Genomic DNA, 18317 nt, shown 5'->3' with positions numbered 1-18317 from the left:
ACGTGTGGTTCCTGAAGAGGGGCAGCAGCCTTTTCAGTAGTTGCAGGGGCAACAGTCTGGATGATTGACTGATCTGACCTTGTAACACTAACCAAAACGGCCTTGCTGTGCTGGTACTGCGAACGGCTGAAAGCAAGGGGAAACTACGGCCGTAATTTTTCCCGAGGGCATGCAGCTTTACTGTATGATTAAATGATGATGGCGTCCTCTTGGGTAAAATATTCCGGAGGTAAAATAGTCCCCCATTCGGATCTCCGGGCGGGGACTACTCAAGAGGATGTCGTTATCAGGAGAAAGAAAACTGGCGTTCTACGGATCGGAGCGTGGAATGTCAGATCCCTTAATCGGGCAGGTAGGTTAGAAAATTTAAAAAGGGAAATGGATAGGTTAAAGTTAGATATAGTGGGAATTAGTGAAGTTCGGTGGCAGGAGGAACAAGACTTCTGGTCAGGTGACTACAGGGTTATCAACACAAAGTCAAATAGGGGTAATGCAGGAGTAGGTTTAATAATGAATAGGAAAATAGGAATGCGGGTAAGCTACTACAAACAGCATAGTGAACGCATTATTGTGGCCAAGATAGATACGAAGCCCACACCTACTACAGTAGTACAAGTTTATATGCCAACTAGCTCTGCAGATGGCGAAGAAATTGAAGAAATGTACGATGAAATAAAAGAAATTATTCAGATAGTGAAGGGAGACGAAAATTTAATAGTCATGGGTGACTGGAATTCAAGTGTAGGAAAAGGGAGAGAAGGAAACGTAGTAGGTGAATATGGATTGGGGCTAAGAAATGAAAGAGGAAGCCGCCTGGTAGAATTTTGCACAGAGCACAACTTAATCATAGCTAACACTTGGTTTAAGAATCATGATAGAAGGTTGTATACATGGAAGAACCCTGGAGATACTAAAAGGTATCAGATAGATTATATAATGGTAAGACAGAGATTTAGGAACCAGGTTTTAAATTGTAAGACATTTCCAGGGGCAGATGTGGACTCTGACCACAATCTATTGGTTATGACCTGTAGATTAAAACTGAAGAAACTGCAAAAAGGTGGGAATTTAAGGAGATGGGACCTGGATAAACTGAAAGAACCAGAGGTTGTAGAGAGTTTCAGGGAGAGCATAAGGGAACAATTGACAGGAATGGGGGAAAGAAATACAGTAGAAGAGGAATGGGTAGCTTTGAGGGATGAAGTAGTGAAAGCAGCAGAGGATCAAATAGGTAAAAAGACGAGGGCTAGTAGAAATCCTTGGGTAACAGAAGAAATATTGAATTTAATTGATGAAAGGAGAAAATATAAAAATGCAGTAAATGAAGCAGGCAAAAAGGAATACAAACGTCTCAAAAATGAGATCGACAGGAAGTGCAAAATGGCTAAGCAGGGATGGCTAGAGGACAAATGTAAGAATGTAGAGGCTTTTCTCACTAGGGGTAAGATAGATACTGCCTACAGGAAAATTAAAGAGACCTTTGGAGATAAGAGAACCACTTGTATGAACATCAAGAGCTCAGATGGAAACCCAGTTCTAAGCAAAGAAGGGAAAGCAGAAAGGTGGAAGGAGTATATAGAGGGTCTATACAAGGGCGATGTACTTGAAGACAATATTATGGAAATGGAAGAGGATGTAGCTGAAGATGAAATGGGAGATACGATACTGCGTGAAGAGTTTGACAGAGCACTGAAAGACCTGTGTCGAAACAAGGCCCCCGGAGTAGACAACATTCCATCGGAACTACTGACGGCCTTGGGAGAGCCAGTCCTGACAAAACTCTACCATCTGGTGAGCAAGATGTATGAAACAGGTGAAATACCCTCAGACTTCAAGAAGAATATAATAATTCCAATCCCAAAGAAAGCAGGTGTTGACAGATGTGAAAATTACCGGACAATCAGTTTAATAAGCCACAGCTGCAAAATACTAACACGAATTCTTTACAGACGAATGGAAAAACTAGTAGAAACCGGCCTCGGGGAAGATCAGTTTGGATTCCGTAGAAATACTGGAACACGTGAGGCAATACTGACCTTACGACTTATCTTAGAAGAAAGATTAAGGAAAGGCAAACCTACGTTTCTAGCATTTGTAGACTTAGAGAAAGCTTTTGACAATGTTGACTGGAATACTCTCTTTCAAATTCTAAAGGTGGCAGGGGTAAAATACAGGGAGCGAAAGGCTATTTACAATTTGTACAGAAACCAGATGGCAGTTATAAGAGTCGAGGGACATGAAAGGGAAGCAGCGGTTGGAAAGGGAGTAAGACAGGGTTGTAGCCTCTCCCCGATGTTATTCAATCTGTATATTGAGCAAGGAGTAAAGGAAACAAAAGAAAAATTCGGAGTAGGCATTAAAATCCATGGAGAAGAAATAAAAACTTTGAGGTTCGCCGATGACATTGTGATTCTGTCAGAGACAGCAAAGGACTTGGAAGAGCAGTTGAACGGAATGGATGGTGTGTTGAAGGGAGGATATAAGATGAACATCAACAAAAGCAAAACGAGGATAATGGAATGTAGTCGAATTAAGTCGGGTGATGTTGAGGGTATTAGATTAGGAAATGAGACACTTAAAGTAGTAAAGGAGTTTTGCTATTTGGGGAGCAAAATAACTGATGATGGTCGAAGTAGAGAGGATATAAAATGTAGACTGGCAATGGCAAGGAAAGCGTTTCTGAAGAAGAGAAGTTTGTTGACATCGAGTATAGATTTAAGTGTCAGGAAGTCATTTCTGAAAGTATTTGTATGGAGTGTAGCCATGTATGGAAGTGAAACATGGACGGTAAATAGTTTGGACAAGAAGAGAATAGAAGCATTCGAAATGTGGTGCTACAGAAGAATGCTCAAGATTAGATGGGTAGATCACGTAACTAATGAGGAGGTATTGAATAGGATTGGGGAGAAGAGAAGTTTGTGGCACAACTTGACCAGAAGAAGGGATCGGTTGGTAGGACATGTTCTGAGGCATCAAGGTATCACCAATTTAGTATTGGAGGGCAGCGTGGAGGGTAAAAATCGTAGGGGGAGACCAAGAGATGAATACACTAAGCAGATTCAGAAGGATGTAGGTTGCAGTAGGTACTGGGAGATGAAGAAGCTTGCACAGGATAGAGTAGCATGGAGAGCTGCATCAAACCAGTCTCAGGACTGAAGACCACAACAACAACAACAACATCGATACAAGATTCGGAATGTGCCCCAGATGAAGTCCCAAGATAGGCTACAACACCATGATGTTGCTCTTCGTTTTTTAACACGCTTGTAAATGGATTTCATGTGACTGACCAATATATTTTGAATGGACGAGGCACATTTTATTATGCGCGGTGCCGTGGATGCATAGAACTATCCCATATGGGATTCTACACGTAGACATGTTGTGCAAGAACATCCACTGCACTTACGTCACTGTGGTGTTCTTTCACAATCTCTTTCACTCTCATCCGTTTATCTACGAGGAAATGACACCTTGGGGCCCCTTTCGGTGCACAGTGATACGTGCTCGTTATAAGGACCTCCTTGTGCAACATGTCATTCCAGCTTTACACGAACGCAACCGTGTCAACATCGCATGGGGCGACACCACATGTCGCTTACCAGGTGAAAAATTTGCTTACCGAAACCTACGGAAACGACCTCATCATCTCTTGGCAATTTCGAGACCTGCGGCCTTACAAATCAGCCGACCTAAACGTGTGTGAATTCTGGTTGTGTGTACATCTGAAAGTAGTGTATACCAGGGATGTATCCGGACTCTGCCTGATCTGAAGGATAGCGTACGACGAGATGTCGCTCTGATTACATCAGATATGCTTCGATCAACTGTCCTTTTTGGGAGCAATGGAACGGGGTACAGTCACCCCCCGATTTCCGGTACTCGACCGAGTGGTAGCGGCTGCAGGTCACGACAACTGATAATGGCTGGGAATGTGGTGTTCTGACCTCACATCACCCAGTGACACAGTTGGTAGAGAATGACACGGCAGTCGTTCGGTACCGATGGACCCGCCAGGTCCTGTGGATGGTGTTGGTTCATGGTGAGGACATGGTTCAAATGGCTCTGAGCACTATGGGACTTAACAGCTGTGGTCATCAGTCCCCTAGAACTTAGAACTACTTAAACCTAACTAACCTAAGGACATCACACACATCCATGCCCGAGGCAGGATTCGAACCTGCGACCGTAGCAGTCGCGCGGTTCCGGACTGAGCGCCTAGAACCGCTAGACCACCGCGGCCGGCTGGACATGGTTCAGCGAAGTACATTAGAGCCTACAATATTCCGATCACTTATTTCGAATTACAACTGACGAGAAAAAGTAAACAACAGTACTGTCCCGTCAGCTCGGCAGATATGTATCACGCAGTGCACTCCACTAGAATACATCGCCAATCACACGGGTAAAAAAGAGAAGAAGATAAAAGCTAGTATAGTATACAGAGAATAATAGAAATTTCTCAAACAATAAAATCAAAGACTTTCTGATAAGTAATTTAATAATGTTATGTTAAAATGAGTGACACCAGCTCGGACATCAACTTCGCTCCAGTAATAGTACCCAGGATATCAAGGATCAGTTGCAACAGTTGCGAGCCTCATGTTTTATGACACTCGTCCGAACCGAATCTGTGCCAGCATCCAGACGGAGTGCAGGGTCATACCGTTATGTTTGTTCATACTGCCAAGTTCTTTGCGAATATGACTCGATTTTGTAATAACTTCAGTAACATGATGCCCTCTCAATCCATGAAGTATCATTCCGTTTCCTCCTAGCCTTTAGAGTGTTTCACTTATTATGTCAGGCAGTGTATTTATGAGACAATATCAATGCATTAGACGTTCTTTAATTCCTGAGTTATGAAATGATCAGGACGTAAAAGCTCGTCACTTTTAAACACATAAGTGGCACAGCCTAACATCTCTTTGTAGTGAGACTGTATCAACAAGGATATGGAGCATGTTTATGTAGTTACTTAATGTCGAAGTGATGTACGTTTCATTTTCGATGTAGATGTGACTACAGTAACTTTCTTTGTCTTCCTTGTGTCACACTACTGTGTCTTACAATTACAGAACGCACGCCTTCGCATCGTTGGCCTTACCGCAGTGTCCACTGCATATTAAAACAGTGTGGCCTCGACTCTTTCACTGAGAATTTAAAATAGAGATCCCAATAGGTACCTCACAACCACATACACCTGTAATACATTTGACAATAAAGAATTTGTCTATGCTATAACTATATGTACACCGTATTTCGTATGTAACAGAATTATATGAAATTCTTAAGTTATCAGTGATGAAATACAAACTGTCGGAGGCTATTTACTATTTGTATGGAAACCGTACTGTCAGTGGTTGAGAAGAGAGAGACACAATGTTGCAGACTTACTTGTTCATAAATCTACACTGAGGGAACGGTAAATGAAAGCAAAGAAAAGTTTTAAATGAGCATCAAAGTTCAAGGAGAAGAAACGGAAACTTTGCGGTTCGCCGAGGACATTGCAATTCAAAGACGTTAAAGGACTCTAAGGTCAGTGGAACGGAACTGAAAGCGTCTTGAAAAAATGTTATAACATGAATACGAGCAGAAACAAAACAACGGCAATAATATGAAGCAAAATTAAATCGTACCATGCAGAATGAATTAGTTTAGGAAATGAAATAGTAAAAGTGTTATATTGTGGTATTTAGCCGACGAAGGTCGAAGTAGAGTGGATATAATATACAGGTTATCAACAGTGTCAAATGTATTACCGAAAATCAGAAATTTATTACCATCTAGTGTAAATTTGGGAGTTAAATAGTCTTTCCAGAATGTGTATTGATTGTAGAAGTACGCTAAACTGAATTTTGGATGTTTGAATAGAGAACAGAAGCTATGGAAATTCGTTGCTACTAATTAACTATGAAAATAAGAACGGTAAATCGAAGCTAATTAGGAGACGCTGAACCGAAATGAACCGAAAAGGAAATTATGGTGCAGTTAAGCTAGAGAGAGAAATGCCTTGGTAGCACACATCAGGGGGCCTAAAGGAATTGTTAATTTGATAATGAATGAGCGCGTGTGTATAGGATGGGGACGAAGAATTGTGTATATTCATTTAAACCTTCGTATAGCGCGATAATTTATTAATGTCCATGTTGCCTTTGGAAACATTCGTATTGATACTTTTATAAGGCAACAGGTTTTCATCGCCAGGCCGAGCAAAGCCATTTCCAAATCTTAACTGATGAAGAATTTAACTTCATCTCTCGTTACATAACTGCTGTGTGTTCAATGCGAGTGAACGTGCATTGGAAACTCGAGCGCTTCGGTTAAATCGTGACCTTCATAGGCCGTTTCTCGCGTTTCATTTCCGTATCCAGATCAGCCTTTAGCTGAGTTCGATACGCTGTTTACCTGGCTGTCGGAACATAAAGAGAGGGAGCTTTCAGGAAGGTTGTAGGTCAAAAGGGTGGAGGGAAGAATAGCGCTTAACTTCCTGTGGATGACGAAACTTGTTAGACATAGACCACAAAAATGGGGAGGGAATACAGCAGTGCCCTTTGAGAGGGAATCATCCCGAAATCGGCATCAATCTATTTACGGAAGCCAAGAAAAACATATCTGAACTGCTGGATGCATAATAGATCCAGTCTCTCACAAACTGCGGCACCTTGCGTGGTCCATACTTTCAATTTCAACAAAAAGCGGCATATCGATTTTTGTTTTCAAGTTGTGTGACAGGTCTATTGCTTTTTCACAGTCCGTACACGTTGATATCAAACGACATATATGATTTTTATCCTCTTTTAAGATTTTTCTTTCCAGGAGCAAAAGTACTGAGCGAAAATGATGAGTATCCTAACCTGTCATTTTAACGACATGTGTTTTCGTGATGGTGCTACGAAGCATCAGGGCTGGACGAGATGGGGAAACGTATCAATTCAAGGTACGGAAATTTGTTCTGAATGGAACTGATGGCTTATTATGATTTTCACAGAAATTGTACTTGGTGTGATGAATAGCATTGTGCTCTAAATGTAGGGAACTGGAAATTAATGGAAATGTGTTGCGAAAAATTTTCATGTAATTTTCGAAAACGGTATTAATAATGTGCTGCTTGTCATGGCCATGTCGGTTAAATTTCTAGGTGTAACTTTACAAAGCAGTATGAAACAGGACGAGCAGGTAATGTTGTAGGTTGGAATGGGGAACGGTCGGCTTTTGTTAATTGGGAGAATTATAGGAAAAATGTTCATCTCTAAAGGAGACCGTGTATAGTACGCTAGTATGACCACTTCTTGAGTACTGTTCGAGTGGTCGGATTAAAGAAGGACATCGAAACAGTTCACAGAAGTGCTGTTAGATTTGTTGCATGTTGGTTCAAACATACTTCGTGAACTGAAATGGGAATCCATGGAGAGAAGACGAAGTTCTTTTCGCGAAACCCTACTGACACATTTTTGGAGAACCGCATTTGTGTCTGATTACAACATGATTCTATTGCCCTTAGATAAGACAAGAAAAATTATGGATCGTAAAGAGACGTATGGACAGTCATAAATTGTGTCCATCCTCCACTGTAGGCTGGCTTGCGTTGGGTGTATGCAGATGTAGAGTCAGTGGAATGTTACAAGCCAAACCAATAAATATCCACTATTGGCGAAGGTAAACATACGATTAGATGTGTTTTAATATCTTTATTTATCTGCACAATGTTGTACGCCCAAACTGTTGTTCAGAATGATGTCTTACGATATCGAAACACACAAGACGTCTTTGTAGAAACTTCTGTCATACCAGTACGATTAATAACAAGGTTGTTCGAACATTGTCGTATACAGTGCAAATTCTTGTAAGAAGAACATCTCCAATTTCGACAGTGTCTCGCATGCCAGTTGTTTCGAAGGAGCTCACAAGAAGATATCATGTGCGGATCGGATGATTGAGACATCACTTAAGAAGACCTCTTACTCGTGCCAGTAATATTCCACTAAAGTGGTAACGGGAAAGGGGTGGCTCCACCGTCTCGGATTCACATGCGTACCTGAAACGCAAATGGAGTATAGTTCAACTAGGAGAGGATGAGGATTAGAAAGGGAACGAAAATGATGCGTGCAAATTAACGTATCGTTGGCTACTTCAGCTCAGGAATATATCTGCTGAGAAGATAGAAATGTAATTCTCAATGTAGAGAATTCTTCAGAGGTAAAACTGAATTCAGGTGCACCCAGAGGAGAGGTTGTAGCTCCATTACTTTTTGAAGTATATTGAATCGACATAGTAAAGAACATGGAAAGTTCCATGACACTTTTCGCGGATGACGCAGTTGTATACAGAAAATCTGCAGCGCTAGGAAATTGTAGCGAAATTTAGGAAGAGCTTCAGCGGATCGACACTTGGTGCAGGGAGTGACAACTGGCCCTCAACATTTGTAACACACTGGGTATGCATAGACAGGAAGACCTGTCACTGTACAATTACACAATTGCAGAACAGTTTTTGAAAACAGATGCTTCCATGAAACATCCAGTACAGATTGATTAAAAGAAGAATGGCCACCTGAAAAATGGCCACCTGAAAAATGGCCACCTGAAACTAATCGGAGGAAAGGCAGATGTCAGTGCTGGATCGTTACCAGATGGGATTGATAGAGGAAACAGAGAAGATCCGAAGAAGAGCAACGTGCTACGTTTACATGTTCATTTAGCAAGCACGAAAGGGTCAGATGGATGATCAACCAACTGCAGCGGAAGACGCTAAAGATTGGCGTTCTGCACCACGCACTGGCTTACTGATACCACTGCCAGAGTGTACGTTCCTAGAAGAGTCAACGATATATTGCTTCCTTTTACGTATGTCTCGCGGAAAGCCTATGAAGATAAACAGAGAGATTCGAGCCCATACAGAGTCCTACCGCGAAATATTTGCGACTGGGACAGCAAAGGCGGAAAGTGACAATGTTTAAAGTTCTTATTTGTATTGTCTCTATTATTTGATTCAAATGGCTCTGAGTACTATGGGACTTAACTTCTGAGGTCATCAGTCCCGTAGAACTCAGAACTACTTAAACCTAACTAACCTAAGGATATCACACACATTCATGCCCGAGGCAGGATTCGAACCTGTAGCGCCTAGAACCGCTCGGCCACACCGACCGGCCCTCTATTATTTAATGAGTGTTTTATTAATGTGATTGCGTATTATTATTGATTGATTTTTATTGATGGTTAGGTTTAGCGGTTCCTTTCCACAGTTTTCTCCTTTTATTTAAGTTGAGTCATTTTAATTATGTTTGCGGTGGTTATGAAGTCTATATTGCTTACTGTTCTCCGTAAGTTAAAGAATACGGTGTGTTTCGCAGCAAGAGATCTCGTTGAGTCTCCTTGCTGGAACTTCTCCACCTGAAATCGCTAAAGATAATTCATCGCTCTACGGAAATCGAGCGGTACAGCCAAGTGCTATGCTGTGTCATGTGCATGGAATGTGGCGTCCAACTTTAGTTCGTGAAATTATTTAGGCCTTCGGAGAAATATTCTCGACGAATCCCAAAACCGTGTAAAGCTGCAGGTTCGCACCATCAAACCACACAACACTTCCGAACGACTTGCGTCTTTATAATCAGTGAATATTTCTTTTGAAATGATTAAGGGTTATGAACTCTACACACGTGATACTTCTTTTGTACTTTTATATGTATTTATTTTCTTCAATACTATAAAACATAGATTACTGCCTGAATGGTGTCTTCCAACTATCTCCTCTCATTCCGACATAGAACATCTCTCTTCCAATGTCCAACATGGAGTAATGATGTCTTTGCCGTAGCTTAAAGCAGTCTGTGTATCTTTGCTATCGAGTTCGCAAGGAGATGCTTAAATTCCACAGAGTATTTATCTCTCACGCAGGTGTTTTACACATTTATAGTCGTATTACTAGTCTGTCGCACATTATTTATGGATTTTTTCACCACGAAACGCTACAAATGGTACTAAAAGTACCCTCTCCAACACACCATAAAGTGGCTTACGCGTTACAGATGCAGATGTAAATTATTTATAATGTCTATGGTTCTTCAAAACTGTAACGTGTACATTCACGACGGTCTATAAATCACTATTTAGACTACTATGACATGAAAGGGAAGCAGTGGTTGGGAAGGGAGTGAGACAGGGTTGTAGCCTCTCCCCGATGCTATTCAATCTGTATATTGGGCACGCATTAAAGGAAAAAAAGGAAAGTTTGAAGTAGGTATTAAAATCCATGGAGAAGAAATAAAAACTTTGAGATTCGCCAATGTCATTGTAATTCTGTCAGAAACAGCAAAGGACTTCGAAGAACAGTTGAACGGAATGGACAGTGTCTTGAAAGGAGGGTATAAGATGAACGTAACCAAAAGCAAAACAAGGATAATGGAATATAGTCGAATTGAGTCGGGTGATGCTGAGGGAATTAGATTAGGAAATGAGACATTTAAAGTAGTAAAGGAGTTTTGTTATTTGGGGAGCAAAATAACTGATAATGGTCGAAGTAGAGCGGATATAAAATGTAGACTGGCAATGGCAAGGAAAGCGTTTCTGAAGAAGAGAAATTTGTTAACATCGAGTATTGATTTAAGTGTTAGGACGTTGTTTCTGAAAGTATTTGTATGGAGTGTAGCCATGTATGGAAGTGAAACATGGACGATAGCTAGTTTGGACAGGATGAGAATAGAAGCTTTCGAAATGTGGTGCTACAGAAGAATGCTGAAGATTAGATGGGTAGATCACATAACTAATGAGGAGGTATTGAATAGAATTGGGGAGAAGAGGAGTTTGTGGCACAACTTGACTAGAAGAAGGGATCGGTTGGTAGGACATGTTATGAGGCATCAAGGGATCACCAATTTATTACTGGAGGGCAGTGTGGAGGGTAAAAATCGTAGAGGGAGACCAAGAGATGAATACACTAAGCAGATTCAGAAGGATGTGGGCTGCAGTAGGTACTGGGAGATGAAGAAGCTTGCACAGGATAGAGTAGCATGGAGAGCTGCATCAAACCAGTCTCAGGACTGAAGACCACAACAACAACATGTGTCCACTGGACTGATGTCCAATGTTCGGGCAATTCCCCGTTCACTACACGTTTGCACACCACCACTCGTCTCCTCCTGCATTGCTGTGGCCACTGCTTCCACTGACGCCGAATAAATTGGTTTCCTCCCTCTACCAGCGTGCACACCAAAAGAGACCGTCTTTTCGAATTTCCAAATCATTGTCTCCATACCAACGGCAGTTATCGGACCAACGCCTGTTTGAAGCCCTTCAGCGTCCGGAACGTCTGCTAGCGACGTGTGCACAGTCATCTTTCTTGTAATACAGCTTTACAAGCAGAGCACGGTCCTGCATTGAGACAGTCATGACGAATGTCGCAGACGCGAAAGAGGAGTAGCCGTGTACCCGGCGTGTTTAGACCAACTTCAGTGGGTCGTGCACATGACGAGTGATTTCATTTTCATATTCTGATGCATACAGGGCCATCTTCTGATCGATATCGATTTTCACACAACTTTTTTTTTCTTCTGCTATACGTTTTCCCCTTTCTCGCACAATTTGGCGTCATTCTAGCCAATCTTGTTATTTCTCAGTGTTTTGAAAGTTTAACATAAATTATAATTACCCTGTGTATTGTTACGGGAACTGGGATTTCGTAAGAGGTGGTGCTGGACTGAGAGACGATGTACACACTTTAAACCTATTTCTTTCTCCAAACAATTGAAATCCCCACTCCAAGAGGGTGTGCACCCAGTTCACAATTATTCGACAAAATATCAAAACATCATTTTAACAGAATTAAAGTTTTGCACAATTCATAAATGCTCAAACAAGAAAATAGAAAATTATCATTAAAATTTAGGATTTTCGTATCGCAGTGTTGACAGATTCAGGTGCGTGTAGCTCCAGCTACAGCACTCCCAAATTAATTTCCTTAAATTATTAAACAAACTATGCACAAAAGTTTCTCAACATACGCAAGTTACAGTCCCAGAACACTAGTACTGGTCAGGCTCAAGCTTCAGTTACGGTTTCAGTAAATTCCAAGGTTCATATCAAAAGTTAACCTACGTTCAACACGGCTTATTTTTAATGCCATAGTCTTAATAACAAACAATACACATCCAAACACGCCGGAATTATTGGTATGTAAAGAATAGTCGGTACAAAATACCAACGACCCATAACAGACTGCACGAATGGTCATTTACTGCCAAAGAGAAGGGCTCCAAGGTGGCTGGTGCATAAATTGTGCTATTCAACAAGATAATACGTAACTCATAGGTAATGCTCGTTTCTAGCTAAGAATCAATAGAACACATGAACACAGAGCACAAGCTCACCGATGGACGGCCGTTTGTCGACAAAGCATAAGATCAGTATCTAACCACAACAATAACAAGGACACTTCTTTGCAAACCACTCCTCGGCTGTGAAACACCTTCTTACAAATACACATCGCTGGTTAACAGTACAAAAAATTTCACAGCAGATCAATCGATCAATAATCAGAGCGACAGGGAACAGAAATATCGATAACCTACAACGTCCTTTGAGTTTGACCCACTCTAACCAGAGAAAGAATCATCAGGACTTAATACAACAGGATATATCAATGTGCTCTTGTTGTTCTGAGTCCTTCCTAGTATCAACTCTCTCAGTCTGCTACCACCACTAGAGTGCTCCATTGCTGCCACTCCAGCCGGTGAAATGCAAACAGTGTCGTCTCGCCACTTCCCAGGCTTCCCTGTATGAGCTCTGTCCTCACACCAATGTTGGCCTTTTGCTCGCTGCTACTAACTTCCGATGCCTGTTGCACTGACCGACTCGAGCTGGCGTGGCAGTTCTCATAGAATATAATAGCTCCTAACCAGAAGCCAATTATATAGTTCTTCTGTGTGCTTTGGTAGTTCAGCTTTTGAATTTCTGAGTATTAATGGGTAATATTTAATAGACACAGCTCTCGCGTTTTCGTTTGTGTCGAAAAGTAAACCTATTTTGTGATATACACTAAGTTCATGAGGAGCGAGTTATTCAGACACACTTCTTGCAATTAGGTCCTGTGACTGCTGTGTGGAGTTGGTGATGCTTCGCTTTCAGCTGCAGACAGTGTTGACTTCGGTTACTTAGCGTGGGGCTGCAGTGGATGGACCGGCCTTGGGGATTCAACAAACGTCCAGCACGACCCACAAATCCGCTGATCGGTCTGCAGTGGTGGCCAGCCCAGTAACACCTCACCCCAGGTCGAGTGGGGGGCATGGCAGGCTGCAGAAGACTCCCCAAGGGGCTGACTGTAAAGCCTCTCAGTCTGACAAACAGGTTCCACATGCTGTCTGTGGCCGACAGTCTCTCACAGACACACGCATTCATTAGTCCTATTTCAGAGTAAACATCTCAGTCTGCAAGATACGTGCAGTCACAGAGGTGGAATCATTTATCATTGGGAGCTCCAGTGTGAGGCGTTTTGTGAGACCCCTTATGGAAATGGCTGCAAGGAGGCGAAGAAAGCCAGTGTGCACTTCATGTGCACACTGGGTGAAGTCATTCCACATGTGGAAGGAGTTCCATTTAGTACGAAGAGAGAGCATAAGCTGCAGCTAATCGCAGGTGGTACATCACGTCAGTAAAACTGATGGGTATTGCTTTGGATCGGAAGAGATTCTCTCTGGTTTCTAGGTGATATTAGAAGTGGTAAAGGCTGCCAGTCTTCTTGCGAGATGAAAGCAGAACTCACCTTTTGCAGCACAGTCGACAGGACCGATTACAGACCTGGATGGTCTGAATCAGAAGCTCAGATGGTTCTCTGACCATGTAGATTGCAGATTCCTCGACTTGCACCATAGGGTAGTAGGGTTTCAGGTTCCGCTAAATTGGCCAGGAGTCCATTACATGAAGGAGATGACTACACGGGTAGCAAGGACTGTGTGGCATGAACTGGCCTTTTCTTAGTTTAGAGGGTCTTGGGGAAAGATAGAAAGGGCTTCAGTCTCAAATGGTGCAGGTCGAACACAGGAAGAACGTACGTCTACGAACCATTGGTATAACAGTTGTAAATCGTAGTAGCTGTGATGGGAAAGTACGAGAGTCCTGAATACTAATAGAAACTACTGATACTCAAATCGTTATAAGCCCTGAAAGCTGGAGATAAGTTCAGTCGAAATATTTGCGAAAGACGTAACGGTGTCGAGAAAGGATAGGCTAAATACAGTTGGCAGTGGCGTGTTTGTTGCTATTAGAAATATTTTTCTTGTATCGAGTTTGAGGTAGGTAGTTCCCTCCAGTTATTATGAATGGAGGTTATTCTTGGCAACCGGAATAAAACAGTAATTACATTCTTTTACCAACATCCCAACACAGATGATACAATTGCTGAAATGTTCAAAGAAAAATTAAATCTAATTTCAAACAAGTACCTAACTCATATAATTATAGTTGGCGGAGACTTTAATTTACCCTCGGTATGTTGTCGAAATACTTTTATAAATACGGGGCTATGCATAAAACATCATCATTGTACCAAACGCATGCTATGAAAATTATTTCGAGCAGTTAACTCATGATCCCACTCGAATAGTAAACGGTAATTGAATCATACTTCAGCTCTTAGCAACAATTAACCATGAAGAAATAAAGAGCATAAAAACGGATACAGGGCTTTGTGACGGAGTGTTGTCGTTGCGAGACTGAATGCCGTAACTTCCAACCCCTCCAATAATAAACTAAAAACATATTTCTTCAAAAAAGCGGATAATAAATTCCCTTGACTTCTTCCCGAGAGACAGTGTCCACTCCTTTCCAATTAACCATGTATGTTTAGACCCGACGGGGCTTAAATTCAAAGGAATAGTGTCGGCAGCAGTTGAGAAATTTATGTAAAATAATATAACAAACGACGGAGATGATCCCATGGCACAAAAACAGGTCAGAACGCTGTTGCAGAAAGAACGGAAAAAGCGCGCCAAATTTAAGTGACCACTAACTTCCCAAGGCTGGCGAACTTTTACAGAAGCTCGAAACTTAGTGCGGAGTTCAATGCGAGATGCTTATAAGACTTTCCACTACGAAAACTTGTCTCGATACCTGGCAGAGAATCCAAAGAGATTTTGGTCGTATACAAAATATGCTAGCATCAAGACATAGTCAAGGCTTCCTCTGCGCGACAGCAACACTATTAATGACAGTGGTGATAAAGCGGAGTTACTAAACGCCTTCTACTGAAATTCCTTCATCAAAGATGACGAAGTAAACATTCCAGACTTCGAAACAAGAACAGCTGCCAACATGAGTAATTTAGAAGCAGATATCCTTGGAGTAGCGAAAGAGACATAAACCACTTAATAAAAGCAAGTTTTCCAGGTCAGACTGTGTATCAAGTAGTTCCCTTTCAGAGTATGTTCATGCATTAGCTCCATACTTACAATGCTCGCTGGAAGGAAGATCCGTACTAAAAGATTGGAAAGCTGCCCATGTCACACAAATATTCAAGAAAGGCAATAGCAGTAATCCTCTAAACTACATGCCCATATTATTAACGTCGATATGCAGTAGGATTTTGGACCATATATTGTATTCGAAAATTATGTGCTACCTCGAAGAGAACGGTCTCTTGACACACAGTCAACACGATTTAGAAAACATCGTTCTTGTGAAACACAGCTAGTTGTTTACTCACACAAGGTGTTGAGAGCTGTCAACATAGGATTTCAAATTGATTCCGTATTTGCAGATTTCCAGAAGGCCTTCGACACAGTACCCCACAATCGATTTGTAACCAAGTTAGCGCTTATGGAAAATCGCCTCAGTTATGCGATTGGATTTGCGATTTTCTGTCACAGAGGCCGCAGCTCGTGGTAAGCGACGGAAAGTCTTCGAGTAAAACAGAAGTGATTTCTAGCATTCCCCAAGATAGTGTTACGGGCCCCGTTCCTTATCTGTCTACATAAACGGTTTAGGAGACAATCTGAGCTACCGTTTCAAACTGTTTACAGATGATGCTGTCATTTACCGTCTAGTAAAATCATCAGAAGGTCATAAAAATTTTCAAAAAGATGTAGAAAAGGTATCTGTATGGCATGAAAATTAGCAATCGACCCTAAATAATGATAATGTGTGATGTCATCCACATGAGTGCTGAACGAAATCCGTTCAACATCGGTTACACGATTAATCCATCAAATACAAGTATAAAGGTCTTAAATTCAATTAAATAATTGCAATTTCAATTACTATTACGAACAACTTAAGGTGAAAAAAATACATAGAAAATGTTGTGGGAAAAGCGAACCAAAGACTGTGTTTTATTGGCAGAACATTCAGAAGATCCAACAGATCTAGACTGCCTAAACTACGCTCGTCCGGTCTCTTTTGGAATACCGTTATGTTGTGTGGGGTACTTACCAGGAAGGATTAAAGAAGTAAATCGAGAAATTCCGAAAAGGGGGAGCATGTTATGTATTATCGACAAAGAAGAGAGTGTCACTGACATGATACAGGATTTGGGGTGGGAATCATTGAAACAAGTTTGTCTCACCGGGGCACGAAATTTCAGTCATCAACATTCTCCTCCGAATGAGAAAATATTTTGTTGACATCACCCTACACAGAGAAAAATTAACATCATAATAAAATAAGGGAAATCAGAGCTCGCACTGGAAGATATAGGTGTTCGTTTTCTCCGCACGTTATGCGCGAGTGGATTATAGAGAATTATTGTGAAGATGGTTCGATGAACCCTCTGCTAGGCTCTTGAGTGTGTTTTGCAGAATATAGATGTAGATGTAGATGTACCTGTACGGTGGCCCAGGTGCCTGCTCTAACGACGCGACTTCTCGCGCATCGGGGGTTCCAACTGGTCACGCGCCTGACGACGGGTAGTACTGACACATACATTATGTAATGAAAAGTATCCGGACATCTGGCTGAAAATGACTTACATGTTCGAGGCGACCTCCATCAGCAATGCTGGAATTCAATATAGTGTTGGCCCATCCATAGCCTTTACGACAGCTTCCACTCTCGCCTCGCAGGAATACGTCCAATTAGAAGCTGGGAGGTTTCTTGGGGAATGGTAGCCCATTCTTCACGGAGTGCTTCACTGAGGAGAGGTATCGATGTCGGTCGGTGAGGCCTGGCGCGAAGTCGGCGTTCCAGAACATCCCACAGGTGTTCTATAGGATTCGGGTCAGGACTCTGTGCAGGCCATTTCAATACAGGGATGTTACTGTCGTGTAACCACTCCACCACAGGGCGTGCATTATGAATAGGTGCTCGATCGTGTTGAAAGCTGCAGTCGCCATCCCCGAATTGCTCTTCAACAGCGAGAAGCAAGAAGGTGCTTAAAACATCAATGTAGGCCTGTGCTGTGATAGTTCCACGCAAAACAACATGGGGTGCAAGCCCCTCCATGAAAAACACGACCACGCCATAACACCACCGCCTCCGAATTTTACTGTTAGCGCTACACAAGCTGGCAGACGACGTTCACGTGGCATTCGCCATACCCACACCCTGCCATCGGATCGCCACATTGTATACCGTGATTAGTCACTCCACACAACGTTTTTCCACTGTTCAATCGTCCAACGCTCCTTCCACCAAGCGAGGCGTCGTTTGGCATTTACCGCTCAACCGTAAAATCCAAGTTTTATCACCTCCCTCCTGTCATAGTACTTGCTGTGGATGCAGTTTGGAATTCCTGTATGATGGTCTTTATAGACTGCCTATTACACATTATGACCTTCTTCAATTGTCGGCGGTCTCTGTCAGTCAACAGACGAGGTCGGACTGCACGCTTTTATGCTTTACGTGTCCCTTCACGTTTCGACTTTACTATCACATCGGAAACAGTGGACCTAGGGATGTTTAGGATTGTGGAAATCTCGCGTACAGACGTATGACACAAGTGACACCCAATCACCTGACCACTTCTAAGTCTGTGAGTTCTGGGGAACGCCGCATTCTATCTCTCTCACTATATCTAATGAGTACTGAGGGCACTGATATAGAATATCTGACAGTTGATGGCAGCAAAATACACCTAATTTGAAAAACGTATATTTTTTGGGGTGTCCGGATAGTGTATGTTCCCATAGCTCAAGTTACTTCACGTTCACCATTCACAAGAATCTAAATCCGTCAGCAACAGAATCTCCTATAATACAATGACTGCCAGTCATAGCGACGTATCCTCCTTTAATGCACACGCCGACTGCGCAGTTAAGGAGGAATTCATGAAGGTGGAATTCTCTACTGAATCGTATTGTGTGTATCTCTGGTTGCCAAATCATAGTGTTA

Source organism: Schistocerca nitens, chromosome 9 (genome assembly GCF_023898315.1).
Source record: "Schistocerca nitens isolate TAMUIC-IGC-003100 chromosome 9, iqSchNite1.1, whole genome shotgun sequence".
NCBI lineage: Eukaryota > Metazoa > Arthropoda > Insecta > Orthoptera > Acrididae > Schistocerca > Schistocerca nitens.
The sequence above is the reverse complement of the archived record's forward strand: the minus strand, read 5'-3'. Positions refer to the sequence as shown.